This window comes from Armigeres subalbatus, chromosome 1 (assembly GCF_024139115.2).
Source record: "Armigeres subalbatus isolate Guangzhou_Male chromosome 1, GZ_Asu_2, whole genome shotgun sequence".
Classification (NCBI taxonomy): Eukaryota; Metazoa; Arthropoda; class Insecta; order Diptera; family Culicidae; genus Armigeres; species Armigeres subalbatus.
Window position 1 is genome coordinate 138,370,015 of NC_085139.1, and position 16,058 is coordinate 138,386,072.

General features: G+C 38.0%; 1 protein-coding gene across 3 annotated transcripts in view; it reads left to right on the top strand.

Annotated features, from left to right (window-relative positions):
* Nucleotides 1-4,668: 4,668 nt before the first annotated feature.
* LOC134205172 (uncharacterized) overlaps nucleotides 4,669-16,058 on the top strand; it is a 160,716-nt gene continuing 149,326 nt past the window's right edge. For all 3 annotated transcript variants that reach the window (XM_062680174.1, XM_062680173.1, XM_062680175.1), the window contains exon 1: nucleotides 4,669-5,822. The gene's annotated coding sequence lies outside the window, so the exon portion shown is untranslated. The remainder of the gene's footprint in view (nucleotides 5,823-16,058) is intronic.

Sequence of the window (16,058 nt, forward strand, 5' to 3'; positions counted from 1 at the left end):
AGAGAATGAGAGAGAGAGCGAGAAAGAGAAAGGGTGTGAGAGAGAGTGAGAGAAAGAGTGAGAAAGAGAGTGAGAGAAAGAGTGAGAGAGAGTGAGAGAGAGAGAGTGAGAGAAAGAGTGAGAGGGAAAAGGAGTGAGAGAGAGAAGGTGTGAGTGAGAAAAAGAGTGAGATAGAGAGAAAGAGTCAGAGAGAGTAAGAGTGAAGGGAGAGAGAGAAAGAGTGAGAGGGAGAGAGAGAAAGAGTGTGAGGGAGAGAGAGAAAGAGTGAGAGGAAGAGAGAGAAAGAGTGAGAGGGAGAGAGAAAGAGTGAGAGGGAGAGAGAAAGAGTGAGAGGGAGAGAGAGAAAGAGTGAGAGGGAGAGATATAAAGAGTGAGAGGGAGAGAGAGAAAGCGTGAGAGGGAGAGAGAGAAAGAGTGCAAGGGGGAAGAGAAAGAGTGAGAGGGAGAGAGAGAAAGAGAGAGAGGAAGAGAGAGAAAGAGTGAGAGGGAGAGAGAAAGAGTGAGAGGGAGAGAGAGAAAGAGTGAGAGGAAGAGAGAGAAAGAGTGAGAGGGAGAGAGAGAAAGAGTGAGAAGGAGAGAGAGAAAGAGTGAGAGGGAGAGAGAGAAAGAGTGAAAGGGAGAGAGAGAAAGAGTGAGAGGGAGAGAGAGAGAAAGAGTGAGAGGGAGAGAGAAAGAGTGAAAGGGAGAGAGAGAGAGAGAAAGAGTTAGAGGGAGAGGGAGAGAGAGAGAGAGAAAAAAATTCCAATTACTTGATTCGTTCTCGAGTCAGGCACAAAATTGTAGTACATTTGCAGGGGAACACCCGGATCCCCCCCCCGCTAAATTTAGAAGGGACTTCCAACTAGCATAAAGACTTTCTCCGGTCTCGCCGCATCTCCCAAAAACTATATGATGCTTGTGCCGATTATAATTGCTATCGATTATACTGCTTAATCGGTTCAATCATTATTCCATCATTTTCAGCACATATGACCCACCGTGCTAAAAAAATTGTGACCGTAGATTTTTTATTAACTATTTCAGGTTTATTATTTTAATATGTTGAGATGTTCCTGATAAAATAAAGCGAGAGTTAATTCGGGCGTTAATGGGTTTATTTGCTCCACATGAATTCGAATTCGTTTTCAGTCTTGATCCTTAGTACGGAAAACCGATGTAAGTTTTTGTTTAAGGGGCTGAAACGCCAGTGTTCGGAAGATAAGTCATGTTCGGGATTTGATACAAAAACGGTGTGTCAAATGTAGATTACAAGGAAATGTGATAATGATATTTTCAATAATAATTTAATAACAACTCCAAGATTCAATCGTATCCACTACAGTCATCCCCTTTTCTATTGCCAATGTAGAAAATATCTTTTATTCTTGAAGAAACATTTCCAGATATTTCTTAGAGAAAACAGGCAGATAAGTGAACGCACCAAAATACGAATTTTCAACTCTAACGTGAAATCTGTGCTGTTATACGCTAGCGAAACATGGTGTGTATCAGTGGAGAACACTCAACGGCTGCAGGTGTTCATTAACAGATGCCTGCGGTATATAATTCGGGCCTGGTGGCCTCACAACTGGATCTCAAACAACGAGCTCCATCGTCGTTGTCACCAGAGGCCGATAGCAACAGAAATTCGGGATCGGAAGTGGGGCTGGGTCGGCCACACTCTACGTAGGGGCGGAAACGAAATATGTAAGCAAGCATTAGACTGGAACCCAGCGGGACATCGCAGCAGAGGCAGACCCAGAGGCTCATGGCGGCGAAGCCTCAATAAAGAAATAAAAGAAGTCGACCGAAATCTAACCTGGCAACAGGTTAAAGCGATAGCCGGGCATCGCTCAGGATGGAGATCTTTCAAGTCGGCCCTTTGCACCACCGGAGGTGTACAGGATCCATAAGTAAGTTGAAGAAACATCAATTCGATTCCTTCTGCTCCAGTCGAGAATATTCCATATGACAATATATGAAAAACCAATGCGAACGATTCAATACGAATGTAATTCAATTCAAAACCAATACCAATCCATATCAGAATCAATCCATTCCAAATCCAATCCGAATCTAATCCAAATACAATCCAACTCCATTCCAAATCCAAATTCAATCTAAATCTCCTCGAAATAAAATCCAAATTGAACCTAAATCCAATCCTAAACCAAAGAAAATCAAACAAATCCAATTAAAATCCAAATTTAACCAAATCTTATCCAAATTTAACCAAATCTTATCCAAATCCATTCCAAACCGAATTCAAATTCAATCCAAATCCAACTCCAATCCGAATTCGATCCAATTTAAATCCAAATCCAATTCAACTCCAGTCCGAATTCATTCCAAATACAATCCAAATCTAATAAAAATCCAATCCATATTCAATCCGAATCCAATCAAAATCCATTCCAAATCCAAACCAAATTCAAATACAAATCAAATCCAATCCGACAATTCCAAATCGAATCCAAATTCAATCCAAATCCTATCCAAATCCAATCCAATCAAAATCAAAATCCAATCCAATCCAAATCCAATCCAAATCTAATCCAAATCCAATCCAAATCAAATCAAGATTCAATCCATATGCAATCCGAATCCAATCCAAATCCAATCCAAATCAAATCCAAATCCAATCCAAATATCCAATTCAAATCCAATCCAAATCCAACCCAAATCCAATCAAAATCCAATCCAAATCCAATCAAAATCCAATCCAAATCAAATCCAATCCAAATCCAATCCAAATTCAATTCAAATCCAATACAAATTCAATCCAATCCAAATCAATTCCAAATTCAATCCAAATTCAATCCAAATCCCATCCAAATCCAATCCAATCCAAATCCAATCCAAATCCAATCAAAATCCAATCCATATTCAATCCGAATCCAATCCAAATCAAATCCAAATCCAATCCAAATCCAATTCAAATCCAATCCAAATCCAATACAAATCCAAACCAAATCCAATCCAAATCCAATCCATTCCAAATCCAATACAAATCCAATCCAAATCCAATCCAATCCAAATATAATCCAAATCCAAATCCAATCCATTCCAAATCCAATACAAATCCAATCCAAATCCAATCCAATCCAAATCTAATCCAAATCTAATCCAAATCCAATCAAGATCCAATCCATATGCAATCCGAATCCAATCCAAATCCAATCAAAATCCAATCCAAATCAAATCCACATCCAATCCAAATCCAATTCAAATCCAATCCAAATCCAACCCAAATCCAATCAAAATCCAATCCGAATCCAATCCAAATCCAATCAAAATCCAATCCAAATCAAATCCAAATCCAATCCAAATCCAATCCAAATCCAATCCAAATCCAATCCAAATTCAATTCAAATCCAATCCAAATCCAATCCAAATCCAATCCAAATTTAATCCAAATCCAATCAAAATCCAATCCAAATCAAATCCAAATCCAATCCAAATCCAATTCAAATCCAATCCAAATCCAATCCAAATCCAAACCAAATTCAATCCAGATCCAATTCAATTCCAATTCAAGTCCAATCTTAATCCAATTTTAATCCAATCCAAATCCAATTCAAATCCAATCCAAATCCAATCCAATCAAAATCCAATCCAAACCTCATCCAAATACAATCCAATCCAAATCCAATCGGAATCCAATTCATATCCAATCCAAATCCAATTCAAGTCCAATTCAAATCCAATCCAAATCCTAACCAAATCCAAATCCAATCCGAATCCAATCCAATTCCAATTCAAGTCCAATCCAAATCCAATCCAAATTCAAGACAAATCCAATCCAAATCCAATCCAATCATAATCTAATCTAATCTAAATCTTATATAAATTCAATTTTAATCCGAATTGAATGCAGGTCCATTTAAATTTCAATCCAAGTGCAGTCGAAATACTATCCTATTTAAATCAATATTCAATCCTTCAATTTACTCCGTATTTATCTTTTTATTCATTATGCCATCCATTTTTACCAATTTCTATATTTCTATTTGCTCACCGATAACATATTTTAACCTTTAGTTGTTCAATCAAAGTTAATTGCCTATTTTTTGGGTATTAGTAATCACGTAATCACCAAACCCATAATTTATTAACTAAACTATGTTTTCTGTTGAATACATGGTTTTTGGTCATACTACTCTCGTATGAACATGGGTAATGTAACTTCTGTGTTTTTGGGGTTTAAAACAACCTGTGGCGGGAACACCGCCGTTACAACCTAAATGGAGGCAAACCTGTAAGACGTTTGTTTCAAGCGATCCTCAAATGAACACAAGAAATTTTATCTGCTGTCCATGACGTTCGACTTAGCTCAAAATACTGAGCACATCTAATTCACCCATTGCATTGGAGCCTTACTATCGCATGAATTCCCCATCATGTTGGCTCTGAGCAACATCAGTGTGAGCATATCTGCTATGTGTTATCATTTTCAAGTGGTTTGTCTGCTCCTTCTGCTGCAGACCCGCGCAGCTTGATCGTTAATCAACTCTCCACTTTTGAAAAAGGCACGCGCGCTATGTTCGTTGAATGCACGGTCGCGGCTGTTAAAAATGAAGAGGTTCATCACGAGAGAGACTCCCCAAAAACTTTCTTTCTCGAGATATGCCGACCGCCACGACCAGGTGGAAAGAGGTGGAGCATTGGAATTTCTTCGTCTTCATTCTGTCTAGTGCCGTCGAGTAGGACGGACGTGGAAGGTCTTGCAGTCGTGGGCCCTATCAGCCAGTTCTCATAGGTGTTGTTTGGAGAAATCCCCAAGCGGAAGAGTGTGTCCCAGCGAAAGCCGCCTCGGAGAGCAGGCGATAATATTAAAGGCAGACGAGGAAGAAAAGCAAGGAAGCAAGAAGGTTGTGATCTGAAGAAATTAAAAGCAACTCTTAAAAATTTCTTCCAATCTCTTGTGGTCCGTCGGTGTGTAGTGTGACTCTCGAGCCTTGGATGGTGCGGCTAAGTGTGAGTTAGGGAAACGGTGGACACACATTCAGCGGGTGAAAGAAAGTACGTTAAGCTCCCCTTCTTCGGTCCGGGGCTTAGAGTGGTGCATTTCCAAACCCAGTAGATGGAGAGTGAGAGATGAAATCGTGGCATTGCAGGTTTTATTTTAATGGAAAATAAAATATTGGTTATTTGTGTGTCAGTTAGTTGATAACTATTCAAACGAAATCTTTCTTTTATTGGCACGACAAACTGATGAATTTCAGATAAGTTTTCAAAAAATAAATGTACGCAAACCAAGTGGGAGGTGAAATCGAGTCGTTCAATAGCGATCGCAAAATGCTGATTGGAAAGGACTAAACGAATTAACATTAATAAATTATCGTTTCTCGTTGAAATTTAAATTCGTCATTTAAATATCTGGAAGAGACAGTTCCGTAAAAGCATCAACATCCCGGTTTGAAGTAAAAGCGAAATTATAAACAGGAAGTGCTAACTAGTAACGACGAAACTCGTGCAAGTGGGAAAGGCAGTGAAAGCCTATCCTCCTATCAATCGTCTCCGAAGAAATCGAAAACGCACCACACTGAAGAAAACAAGTTGACCGAGAAAACAAGAACAGGTTCGCCGCTTGCTGCTGGATGACAAATTAAAGTCTATCTCTCTGTGTGTGCCGCGTTTCGCTTGGGTGAATCGGTGCAAACAGACCTACCTACTGCCTACCGTAGACATTGAGCCGTGCAGGGCAGTTGGTCAAGCGTAAGACCTGGAGATTTCCCCTTTTCGGGTGAAAAGAAACGTCCATCGACCGCTAACGACATCTTCACACTAGGCGGCGGATTACATATTGAGCTGGAATCGCGATCCGAAGAAACCTTGTAAAGGTAAGCAGTTTTGTTATTCATTTGGCGCTTTTTTGTTTCTCTCATAAATGTTCAATTGGGCGAATGTACTTAACTTGCGAGTGAGCACAGCAAAAAAAAGTATTGGAAATTCAACCACACGTAAAAAATCCGGCAATGTGTACAAATATAAACTTTATATTCAATCAAATGAGAATTAATTAAGCAATCTGCCATAAACATTTTTAAGTTAAAAATAACAGCAACGTGAATAACATTTCAATTCGCGTTTATTTGTTCAAATACCACAAGATAAATTTAAAGTTACAAAATAATTTTAACTGTGTGTATACTGAAAGTTCAACTTTTCTGCATTGTCATCATCCGAGGCGAGGTATTTTTGGCATATTATCATATGTTACAGAAAATAGGAAAGACACTGGAACGTTAGTTACCATGTGGTAAATTTACATCAAATTTCATTTTGACCGAATGCGGTAATCCGGACCATCGAAATCTCGAGGCAAAGAGCAACAAGCCATTGTTAACGAATTAATAATAATATGTTTAGATCCGGTTGTGTAGCTTAAATTGTTGTCTTCAATCATTAACCATTGAACAATAATTATGGTTTCGAAATTATATTTTGTGAAAAGAAATTTATCACATGTAGTAATCAATGTTTTTGCGTTTCAACCATTTGACGGATTTAGAAAGTAAAACTCGTAGGTTGATTAGCGCTTTCAAACGCTTTGGTAATCAATAAAAATTCCAATTTGCATTTTGAGGAAATGAACCTTAAACAATTTAACATCTTATAGGAGCACTATTTGAAGAAAATGATACTGTTGAGGAGCACTTTTTCCCATTGGCGTAACTAATGAAAAATTCTAGGGGGGGGCTAACTTTTTTTTTAAACTTTTCTATTTTAACACTCAACACAGAAAATTTACCATTTTCGCTCGATTCAACTGATGTATGTATATTATTCGCAAGTTGGTCTACCAGATATCAATGGACGGCTTAAATATTTCAAAAGATGTTCATCGACGCTCATCCCTGTTACAAAAATCTAGAAATCTCTCAGGATTCCCAAAATCCTCGATAGGTTCAGAACACCATAGGTGTTGCGCTCGCCGTAAATAGCATGTGAAGCACGATCCTGATTTTTAAAGGATTTTTTTATTTGATTCGATAAATTAGTTAGTTAAAATCTTTTCGCCAGCTTTCAATTCAGTGGGCTGACACTTCCTACGAGCTTTCAAACGGGTATCTGACCACAACAAACTAACCTTTCTCTTTCTTCTAGGATGATTTAAAAAAATCAGTTTTACATCCCAATACAACTTATTGGTCGTTAATTTTCAATTCAGTTTGAAAAATTTCAACAAATTAACTTCCTAGAAGCATTTGTTAACACATAGGAACATTTTGATAAGAAAATTATTTTGAGCTTTTTAGTGGAATGTTTTCACCTGTCATAAGACGAGTTTATACCATCCCATTGAATTCCACCACTTAATTGTATCTTGACAGATACGTATTTCGACCTCAACAGTAAGGCCGTCTTCAGTGTCTCGTACTTGACTCGACTTCCCTGTCAGCCTGAAATACAAGTCGATTTCCATCAGACTGATAGATGTCCGGATAAACTTGACAAATATTTGTCAATATGACAAAGTGGACTGCGGGCTTTCTGGGATGTATTCATTATGCTTGCAAGAAGGCTTGATAGTCCTTCTTGTCTGCAACATAATACAGTAATATCCTGTTTTTATCACCCCCTTCGCGAATTTCGGGGTGATAAAATAGGGAATGTGGTGCATAGGTGTAGCTTAAGTCCCTGTCTAGGTGGTGGGGGGAAGTGGCCCTAGTTGGTGAGGAATAATATTCTAAGGAGATATAGAACACTGCAAATTAAACTGATTTATAGTAACGGTGTGATTTGGTTAATACGTGTCTAATTTTCGCATTCATTGAACTAATTTTAAAAGAATGCGTGGTGCAGACTTTTTTATTCTTTATAATAGAGGTAGAGGTGTGCGCCGCCGCGCCACGCCGTCGCGCCGACAGTTTTTGGCACGCCGCCGCCGCCGACATTTTCGCATCAGCGCGCCGCCGCTTACAATTTGTCACGCCGGTGGTTTATAATGTTCCACGCTGATTAGCCACGTAGATTTTCCTGATTGATCACTAGAACATCACGTTAAACCTCCAGAGATTTTTTCATGGAAATACCAATGATTTCTTTTAAAATTTTAGTCCATTTCCTGTTGAAATATCAAAAATCTCTCCGTGAAAACTAAGTAAAACTTCGAGTGTAAATTTCGAAGGATTACGTTTCGAAATCCAAAAATAAAACTCGTTGAAATGGGGTTTTTAACGGAAAATAATCGTTTGGCAGAAATCAATTTTGCTTTTCAATATCCCAACAAGCATTGGAAGTGAATAAAGCGCTTATATGGCCAATAATAGTTTTCTAGGGCTTATATAACTAAAATTTACCTAATATGTCGTTTGACCAATCAAACCATTTGGCTGAGCCCCATCTAGTCTAAAGCTATTTTACCTAAAATGTAATTTGGTAGAATAGTTCGATTGACAGAAAAAAAAACAGTTGGCCGAATAGCTCGAACGGCCGAAATGATCGTTTGACAGAAATAGTCATTTGGCCATAATGACCGTTCGGCCGGAAGTGCCGGTCGGCTGAATTAGTCATTTTGGCAAAAAATCCGTTCTATAGAAAATTCATTTTCGGCCCAATTGTTTTTTTTCTGCCCAAAGAGCTAGCATACTAGTCGGTCATACGACTTTTTCGGTCAAACGACCAATTCGACCAAATGGCATTTTTAGTCAAATGAAGTGTAAGAACAAACTACTTTTTCGGTCAAACTACCTGTAAAGACGAATGTGCCTCTCGGTTGTTTGTCGCTTTCGGCCAAATCTCATTTTCGGTCAAACCATTTTCGGCCATTTTTGCAAACGTTCAATTCGGCCTAATGGAATTTGGCTGGATGACTTTCGGCTAACGTGTTGTTCGGCCAAGTGGCATTCGAATAAATGGCTTTTCGCCGAATGATTTTCGGCCAAATGACGGGTAGAGCTGTTTGTCCCAAAGTCACAAGGCCGAAAGGTGTTTGGCTGTATGTCATTTGATCGAACAAACAATTAGATCGAAACTCATCTGGTCGAAAATTACATTTAGTTGAAATGGACATAATGGTCATTTAGCCAAAAAAGTCGATCAGCCGAAAAGTTTATTTGGCCGAAATAGCCGTTTGGCAGAAACGCCATTTGGCCGAAAACATTATTTGGTCAACTGGTTGAATATTTTTGACCATGTTACCCGTCGAGTAATCAACATTTGGTCGTTGGGCCAAATGACATTTTCGGTCAAACTACCAGTTTGGCCATATGTCGCTTTGGCTAATTGAAATTTTTGGCCAAACCGTACGTTTTTTCGGCCAATGCAATTCTGCTTGATAACTTTCGTCTTGACATATTATTCAGCGAACAGCCGAGAAAGGGTCGTTTGGTCGAAACCGTTAGGCCGAAAGTCATTTGGCCGAAAGGGTCGTTTGGCTGAAAGGGCCATTAGGCCGAAAGGGTCAATTGGCTGAAAGGATCATTAGGCCGAAAAAATCATTTGGCCGAAAGGCTCATTTGGCCGAAAAAGTCGTTTGGCAGAAATGGTCGTTTGGCCAAAAGGGTCGTTTGGCCGAAAGGGTCATTTCGTTTTTCTTCTTACTCCTAATTTCTCACTTTTCAAATGAGCTATCCGGCCAAATGTCTTATTCGACCAAATGTCTTATTCGACCAAATGTCCTATTTGGGCAAATGACCCTTTGGGCCTAATTACCCTTTCGTCCAAATAGCCATTTCGGTCAAACGACCCTTAAGGCCAAATGACTCTTTCGGCAAAATGATCCTTTCGGCAAAATGATCCTTCGGCCAAATGACCCTTTCTGCCAAACGACTTTTTCGGCCAAATGACCCTTTCGACAAAATGAGCCTTTCGGCCAAATGACCTTTTCGGCCTAATGATCCTTTCAGCCAAATGACCCTTTCGGCCTAATGGCCCTTTCAGCTGAACGACCCTTTCGGCCAAATGACTTTCGGCCTAATGGTCTGTTTGACCAAATGGTATATTCTGCCAAACTACTTTCGGCCGAGTGGCATTTGACCAAGTGGGTTTCTGCCAAATAAGGGGGTTAGAAGCAGGGGGGTGTAAGTGACATTTTGGTCAAATTTTAGTTGATTACAGCAAGAAATGCTTTAGTTTAAGAGCTTTGCGGAAATATATTGATGTAGTTTGTACTTTACCACCATCGCTAGGTGGATTAATCTAAGTTTTTTCATTGAATTTCCGAATAATTTCTTATACACAATACGAAGAATTCCCTGTAGAAAATCATAGAAATTCCTTCAAAACTCATGGTTTTTTTTCGTTGAAATACCGACCAGTTTTCGTGAAATTACAAAAAATCGCATTGAAATTCTGAACAATTTTGGTTTAAATTTCTGAAAACTCCCCGTGAAAATAAGGAAGAATTTCCTTAGAGATTTTTAAAAATTCCGTTTGAATTCAAAAGAATTTCTTATAAAAAATCGAATCATTTTTTTTTGTTGATATCGACATATTGTACAACTTCCCGCGTAAACTCTAAAGAATTTCCTATGTAATTTTCGTAGAATACTGATCAGAAAATTTTCGTGGAGTTCCCGAACATTTTCCTGTAAACAATAGGAACAATTTTTCTGAAAAAATTGCAAGTAAATTCCAAAGAATTTTCCACGGAAATAGCAAGCCTTAGAAAATCGGAAAATAATTTTCAAATGAGTGTTTTGGAGAAGCTTAGACACTTTTCGGGTGAAGCTCATCAGATTTTTCCATCGAAAGTCTTGAAAATATCCCGAAAAAAATGCAGAAAAAAATCTTTAAGAAACGAACGTAAAAAGTCGCAACGCCGATTCACGCCGCCGCCACCGGCTAAAATGGCTTTCGGCGTGACGCCGAAAACGCCGCCGCCGCCGACCAAAATTCTGACTAGCGCCGCCGCCGACGATTCTCGGACCGGTGCACACCTCTATATAGAGCTTATCAGCTCTTGACTGGTTCACCTAAGGGAAGTGTTGTATTGACGCAGGATTCTTTATCGCGATGTCGATTTTCATGAATAATGCACAAGGTTTTCTATATCAGTTTTGCAATTTTTGGAACCCTTTATTTACGTTTGTATGATGTGCGAAAAGCTTCAAAAACGTTTAAATAAAGGGGCCGTACTTTCTTCCCAATTTCATGATAATTGCATGTTATTCTGATTTTTGAGAGCAAGGACACCAATTACGTGAGGGCTAACGGATAAAGGAGGACGTCGGTTATTTTCGCACCATATAAATAAAAAACATTTATACATAATGAGATGATGAGTTGAAAAATCCAGAAAAATCTCTCACTTAATAAAGGTAGAAACGAAGATGATTTGTTGATATTGTAGGGTCCTTAAAATAATAAATGCAATCTCAACCATTATGAGAGTTTAATAATCTTAATATTTTCATATTAAAGCATAACGGCTCCGAAAAGCGGCATACACGACTGAGCCTGCCAAATAAAAAACTAGTTTAAAAATCCTAATATTTGCACTTTTTTGTGAGATTCTGTGAGATTTTTGAGTAATTCTCGCTGAAACCGGGCCACCTTTTGCACGAGGTTCTTAAAAATGCCTAAATTTATATTCTTTCGAAAGCTTTCGGCGAGAATATTAGAGATCCGAATTAAATTCTTCAGAAAGATGAACCCCTCGTTAGATATACACGAAATCATTTTAATGGACCCCTCGATTTTTGTCAATTCTTGACTCATCAAAACTGTCATAACTACAACATTTCTCAACCGATCATAGAGATCAACATATCGTTGGAAAGAGGAAGAGTGTATCCTCAATTTGCAATAATAAAAATATAAGCAGCCATATTGAATTTGGCCGCCATCTTGGATTTCTTTTTGAAAACTATTTTTCCGCCAGGTTCGCAACCACAAATTTTGAATATTAATACATCGATGGAAAGCTTAGCTTATATTGTGCATTGTTTCCGAAAATCTCAGGTGTATGTTTTTTCTATCAAAAGTTATGCACAATTTACCAAATTATTTTTCGAAGGCCATTCTGACCAACGAACATTATTTTTATGGTTAATATGACACTACGACGTCAGTTCCTTGATTTCATACACTATTCTAAGCCAAATATGATTCAAAAATGAAAAGCATATCTACAACAGTATTTTATTTGAAGGGCTCAAAAGTTTTGAGCATAACAAAGCCGTATTCAAGTTATTGTATTAAATAATTCATGAATTTTGGTATTGGTGAATCGTACATAACTTTTGTTATAAAAAACATACACCTGAGATTTTAGGACACAATGCACAATACAAGCTAAGCTTTCTATTGATGTATTAATATTCAAAATCGGTGGTTGCGAACCTGGCGAAAAAATTGTTTTCAAAAAGAAATCCAAGATGGCGGCCAAATTCAATATGGCTGCTTATAATTTTATTATTGCAAATTGAGGATACACTCTTCCTCTTTCTAAGGATATGCTGATTTCTATGATCGGTTGAGAAATGTTGGAGTTATGACAGTTTTGGTGAGTCAAGAATTGACAAAAATCGAGGGGTCCATTAAAATGATTTCGTGTATAACTAACGAGGGGTTCATCTTTCTGGATAATTTAACTCAGATCCTTAATATATTCGACGAAAGCTTTCGAAAGAATATAAATTTAGGCATTTTTAAGAACCTCGTGCAAATAGTGGCCCGGTTTCAGCGAGAATTACTCTTTTGTCAATTATTTCTTTGTTTAATAATTCTAGAAATATTCTAAGGATTTTTGAAAAAAAAATAGATCCGGATAGTGTTATTGAAGTATTGAATTACGTGAAAACCGGATTTTAATGAGATTTGGTGAATAAACCTGATTCTGTTCTGTCAGTTGATAACCAAAGAAAGCCATGGCGGCAATCGAATTTTCTCCCATTTTCGGATGCTGCAACTGCATCGCGACTAGTATGTATCTATATCTCATCATACATACTAGCTCAAACATTCGGAAAGAGGAGATGACTGTCGCCCGAGCTCTTGATAGTTCCGTCAGAGTTTATTTTTTTTTAATTAAACATAGTTGGTGGGAGTTCCCAGGGACCCTAAAATGAACAAATCTTGGAATCATTCAACTATTTTTTTTTAATTAGTATATTTTTTTTATTATTAAATAAGTCCGTTATTATTTATTCAACTAGTGTATTAAAAAAACTATACTTACTTACGTAAAGGCATATCTGTTAAGCTACAAGAGGTCAAGTTTTGAACAGTGAAAACTAAACATCTGGACTTGTAAGGACATTCTACTAAAAAAAAACTTTATAAGAATTTCATCAACTGCTTTGTAATATGCAACTGATTCTAATCACTTATTTCAATTTTGGAAAAGTTTACAAAATAATCATCGTTTAAATCCTCATTAGCTGGATTCAGGTGCATACACGTATGGAGGCCAATAAAATGTGTAGACGACTATTATTTATTAAATTCTGGTCGAAAATGTTCCAGCTTCGTTTAAATCTAACCATAGTTACATGTCAGAACAGGAATGTATATTTTTTCAAACAATCTTGTTTTTTAACTTGGTTTAATAAATAAACCAGGATGTTATTACGCTTTGCAAACACTTAATGGTGGCAATGAAAATAAATCTGAGAAATCTATATTACTTGGACTTGACATTTTACAGCGACAAGTTCGATACTTCGCCGAAAAATTGATCAAAGAAGACATGCGATGCAATAAGGAATATATTGTTGTGATATATGAAAATTGGCTATTTCGGAATACAATTTTCAAATTTTTTGAGAAGGGGCACACATAGGTCTGGGGGGCAGGCCCAAACCCACGTCCCATCCACACACACATTTACGCCAATGGGAATGTGACATAATATGAAAAAATGTTATTTTCAATGTTTTAATTCATTTCACAAATATCAATCAGTTTAAGCCTTGGAAAGGTAAAACGCGTGACCCTTGCCCATTATTTCTTGGCAAAAAGGCTTGAAAAATCCTTGACCGGTACTCAGAAATGATTAATCACCGGTGAAAGTTATTTAATGAAAATCATTGTTGCTTGCCGTATATTACATGTAATAAGGTGATAAAATCGAGTCGAAAACGTAATATAATCGGGGAGTTACTAAATCGGGTCGACACTGTATAAATATTCATATTCATGCAACGACAAGCATAGAAAAGCTTCCAATTAATAACTGTGGATGTGTTTATATAACACTTAGTTGAAAAAGAAAGCCAAGTGCCTGCTGGAATGTAGAGCTGAAATCATTCTTCCATGCTGCCTTGGACAAAGCATCTCTTGTAGGGTGTCGTCTCCTCACTCTATCATTAGCATCTAAAAGAATAAAACTAATTCTTCCATTCTCACTGAAATTGTTTCAAAACCGTCCAACGCCTAACAAATGGTAAATTCTTCAGATTTTCATTCTCTCCGAAGCAGTAATAAAACGGATGCTTCCCCAATCGAATTGAGCAATTAATTCGAAACAATCAATGACGAATGTGAGCAGCATTTTGAAGGTACATCTAGCCCAGGGAGCTCGATTCAAGCGATAAAAATGTACACAGAAACATAAATAAATATGAAATCATAAATTCTGTGAATTTATGATATTATAACCATGATACTAGATTTCGTGCGTTGAAAAGCGCATAGTCTGTTACATACCGTTTGACTACTACCGCAAAGGTGTTAAGTGATGAATAATTGATGTAGGTAATTAAAAAGATAGAGGCAATGGAGTATTTTACCAATGTTCTAGTTAGGTATAACTTTGTGGTAATATTTATATTGATATCGTTTCTATGATAGTACATGGTCATTGAGATGAATCTCCCTTGAACTCTCTCTATCTGGGCTCGAGTCTACAACTAATCCCTCTCAGGGTCGGCATGGACATGGGCTGATCAGGAAGAGCAAAACACACGTTTATCTATTTCACTACACTGGTCTATTTGATCGTAGGGCTTACTTACAAAGAGTGTGTTTGTGGTGAGTGTATGCCGGCCGGCGTGTGGGGGTCAAGGGGAAATCAGCAGCGGTTATCAGGCGATGGACAGCGGCGTCAGGGTCGAAACGGTGGCTAGCTTGGATGTTGTGGTGGGTGATGGTGCTTCTACCACATCTATTGCTTTAGGTAGCAATCATATCGGACTCGATGGCAACGGGTGTTCGTGCGCGGGATGATCCGAGCAATCCGACTCTCTCGGGTAGCGGACCTGGAGGGGCACTCAGGATTCTCCCAGCGAGGGGCTTTACAGTGGCCCGAATCTCCCTTGACTTGACCTGGATCGAGGGAACAGCGTATGCTCGATTTGGTTGACGGCAAGTTCTCGTGGAATGGTCGAAAATGCAGGGAATCTAGAAAAGATCCCAATGGGTCCTGCACGTGGTATCAGAAAGAGGGCCGAATTTTAGGTCTTTGCTATCAAGTCATGAAATATTATTTCATACCTGATTCTGCTGTTGGATACCTCGTAGGTATGTTATTTTCCAAACACAATGGCCTATTGTAAAAGATACTCAAACTTCGGCCTTTTTAACTTTGGTTTAAACTTGCACTGATCTTAATCGATTGGCGGTTCGTTTGGAAAAGACCTCCAAAATGGTTCCGAACTAGTGGCAAACCTCTCTTATTCCTCGTATCCCATCTTTCCCTTCCAATCTCCTTATCCATCCAAAATTTCCCGTTTTCTTCCTTATTTGACCCCGATTATAGTGTAGCTTAATGTATGTCGGGTGGGTGTCTATACAATAATTATGTGTTTGATTTGACCGTTTATTCTAAACTCTAGATATATAATTTTATTACCGCTTTTCCTTAATTTTAGGCGTCATTTACATTTGGCATTCTGAATTTCCGTTTAGTATGTTATACTATTATACTATTTAGTTTACAAATGTTTAATTTCACATTGATTCTTATTAGAAACAAACATTACTGATTATCAGAATCGATTTGACCCGAACAGCAGTATAGTGCAACTCTGCTGTTTCACTGTGTGGAGCACTCGCCTGCTGTGCTCAATTCTCTACCAGCTAGAACCTCTTCCATAGGGCAAAGAACCTAAACGGTAACACTACCCTACCGTCCCTTAAAAATAAAGTGAAAATAAAATTTTCGATTTATTTTAATCATTAATTCTAGT